The sequence below is a fragment of the Galeopterus variegatus genome, unplaced genomic scaffold (genome assembly GCF_000696425.1).
Source record: "Galeopterus variegatus unplaced genomic scaffold, G_variegatus-3.0.2 Scaffold4132, whole genome shotgun sequence".
NCBI classification, from domain to species: domain Eukaryota; kingdom Metazoa; phylum Chordata; class Mammalia; order Dermoptera; family Cynocephalidae; genus Galeopterus; species Galeopterus variegatus.
Window position 1 is genome coordinate 90,591 of NW_007730243.1, and position 3,623 is coordinate 94,213.

The following is a 3,623-nucleotide window of genomic DNA, read 5'->3' on the forward strand; positions in this document are numbered from 1 at the left end:
GTTCTCACTTCCTATACCCTATATCTTCTAAATGAGGATTTTCTATGCTACTTTTCCTTTCCACATGGGTAATGGTGATTTAACTCATTCTAATTGGTTTGTATGAACCTATTACAGTAGAGATGATATTATGCTATTACATTATTATATTTTTTAAATAATTTAATAGAGAGATATACATTTCTCTAATACTTTGCTTTGAACAAAGAAACTTCATGCTCATTGTATTTTTTTTCTTTTGACTGAAACTTGATTATACATATTTGTGGGGTACAGAGTTGAATGTTGGTGCCTATGTACAATATGTGATGATCAAATCAGGACGATTGGTATATTCATCTTTGCACAGGATGACTTTTCTTTGTGACCCTTTGATGGTTTCTGGATGGCTCACTTTCCTCCTCTTCCTCCCCCTCCCCTGTTCCCTAGTGGCCTCAGTTCTACTCTCTTCTTTTGGAGGTTTGGTGTATTTGTGGTGATTTTTGTATCTTTCTCCTTTTTTATTTATTTGTTTATTATTATTATTATTATTATTATTATTATTATTTGTCTTCCACTTGAGGGTGAAGACATGCAGTGTTTCTCTTTCTGTGCCTGGCTTATTTCATTTGGCATAATTTTCTCCAGCTTCATCCATGTTGCTGCGAATGACAGAGTTTCATTCTTTTTTGTGGCACAGTGGTGTCCCATTGCGTATGTGTACCTCATTTTCCTTACCCAGTCGTCTACCAATGGGCATTTGGGTTGGTTCCAACTCTTGGCTATTGTTAATGGAGCTGCGATGAACATGGAAATGCAGGTATCCCTTCAGATATCCCTTCGACATAATGATTTCCAGTTGTTTGGGTATATACCCAGCAGTGGGATTGCTGCATGCCCATCGTTTTTGTTAACCCTCCTAACAACCCATATCACCATTACACCGGTAGTATAACTCCTCCTAGCCCTCCATCCATCAGGCTGTGTGCTGCCAATAGGGGATGGAGGTGTTTCCCCACTCTGCCTGACCCAGGTCTTTGCACACCAGAGGAACCCACAATCCATGGCATTGTTGATCCAATTTTTATTGAGGGACTACTATATGCAGGGATTCCTCACCCTTCAGGTGCTCCCACAACTGGGGGGAGATTTGACAGTAGGGGCAGAGAGCGAGTGTCTTAATAGAGTCCAAAGAACAGGCATTGAGCTGGGCAGATCAGGGGAAGCTACAGTGGGAAAAGACTTCGGGTAGAAACGTGAATAAGTCAGGTGTGCCCAGGGTATGGCTGCAACTCCCCAAGCAGAGAAATGAAGGTGGGGAAAGTCGACCACAGGTAGCCTTGAGGGGTGGGCTGTGTGGTTTAAGTTAGTGAAGGGCTGGGCTGTGGGCTCCAGCTGAGAAACCGGTGCACTGTCCTGCTCCAACTGTCCCTCACCCTCCCCAATTCAGCCAGTCCCAGAAACTGAAGCTAGTGTTTCTAGTCCATCCAGAAGTGGGAAAACCTCATCTGGAGCATCCGCAACACCACCGCTGAGCAGAGGAACCTGGGCAACCGTGTCTGCTCTCTGGGCCTCCGTTTCCCCATCTGCACAATGACCACAAGAAGTCCCAGGATTCTGTAGTCGCCTGTACGGGTGACCCCTCTCTCCTGCTCGTTCAACACGTGAACGTGCTGCGGGAGAGCTGCTTGCGCAACGGTAAGGCGGGGGCGTGGGGCGCTCGGGGTCGCCCTGGCCCCACCAGGCGGCGGAAGCCCGGGGCACCAGAGAGCCTCTCTCGTGGTGGCCGCCCGCCTTCCCCTGGTGCGGGGTCGAGCCGCTGCCCGGCTGGCCTTCATCTGCCGTCTTGGCAGCCCGGACGCTGCGGCTCTCCCAGCTCTGCTCCTCAGCTCGGGCCAGAGGGGAGAGGAGCGAGCCAAGTTTGCCTAGCATCCATCAACCTTGACACCCGATCCCAGCCCAGCTTTGCCCTTGCCTTGTTGTATGATCTGTCAACCTTGACATCCGATCCCAGCCCAGCTTTGCCCTTGCCTTGTTGTGTGATCTTGGTTCCCTGCTCAGGCCCACGGTCACGGCCATAAAGGTTTCCCAGAACTCAGCCACCTCCTGCCCATGGTTTCCCCCTTCTGGAAGCCATACATCTGTGCAGGCTACCGGCTGTTGCATGGGACCTGGCGCTTCTACTTCCGCACGGTGTTCCAGCAGCACAACAAGGCGGTGACACACCTGCTGGCGGCCCTGGCTTTGCTGCTGCCGCTGGCCGTCTTTGTGGGGACCGTGGACTTCTGGGGAGACCCACACTCCCTGCCCCTCTTCATCACTGTCCTCGACTCCTTCATCTACCTCTCCTTCAGTGCCCTGGCTCACCTTCTGCAGCCAAGTCTGTGTTCTAGCACTACAGCTTCTTCTTCTTGGACTATGTGGGTTTGGCTGTGTACCAGTTTGGCAGTGCCTTGGCACATTTCTACTATGCCATCAAGCCTTCCTGGCATGCTGAGGTGTAGGCCATTTTCCTGCCCATGGCTGCTTTTCTCGCCTGGCTTTCCTACACTGGCTCCTGCTACAAGTGCATCCAAAAGCCGGGCTTGGTGGGCCTCGCCTGCTAGAAGGTGCCCTCCGCACTGGCCTATGTGCTGGACATCAGCCCCATGGCACACTGCATATTGGTGTCCCCTGACCCTGCCATGGACAACCTTGCACTTCTCTACTACAAGTGCCAGGTGGTTTTTCTGCTGGCTGCTGCTTTCTTCTCTACCTTCACGCCAGAGCACTGGCTACCTGGCAGCTGTCATATCTTTGGGCAAGACCACCAAATTTTTCACGTCTTCTTGGTTCTGTGCATGCTGGCTCGGTGGAGACCATAGCACTGGGCTGTGAGGCCTGGTGGCCCATCTGTAAACCTCTGCACACTCACTGGCCCCACAACTTCTCTGGCCTCTTCCTGCTCACCATGGGCAGCAGTGTCCTCACTGTGTTCCTTTTGAGTCAACTGGTGCATTGCACTCTCAATGAGAAGACCACATGAAGGGGGGTGGCAGCTGGTATGGAAGGATGCACAGGAGCAGTGGACAGGGGTCCCATCTTGGCTCCAGATGGGAACAAGTTGTTTGTGTCTGGCCTGCAGTGACTCTTTGCACACCTCAACTTCCAAGGGTAGCATTGGCCCATCCTTGGATTGGGGGATTGGCTGGGAGCTGCTGGGGTCCACCCTTGGGCCTGCCCCAGCTCCCTGCCCTGGGAAAGGGAAAGAGATGAAGTCATGGGCCACCCTGGCTTGCCCCTCCACTGCTTCTCACTAGGGTTGAGGCTGGGGTCAGCTTGGGTTAGAACACTGGTTTGGGGCTTTCAGATTGTCTGGGTGTCAGGTGAGACTTAGGCCGGAGTCAAATTTGACCTAAAAATCAAGGGAGGCTTCAGCAACCTCTACCCAGATTTCATTGGTGGATTGGGAAGGGTCAGGCCCAAAATATGTGCACAATCTTACTGTCCTTTGAACGCGAGCCTCAAGTGTTAGAGCTGCGAGAGCCCCAAAGGTAGAAGATTATGTCCGATGCAAATGGATCCCATCCAATGTCCTTCAATCACCATCCTAGACAGTGACCCTCAAATTTCCTAGCTCTGGCCTCTGCATCCTGCATAGCCTG

At 51.6% G+C, this 3,623-nt stretch overlaps 1 pseudogene; it reads left to right on the plus strand.

Annotated features, from left to right (window-relative positions):
* The first annotated feature begins 2,091 nt into the window (after positions 1-2,091).
* On the plus strand, positions 2,092-3,004 carry LOC103602420 (annotated as a pseudogene).
* The last annotated feature ends 619 nt before the right edge of the window (positions 3,005-3,623 follow it).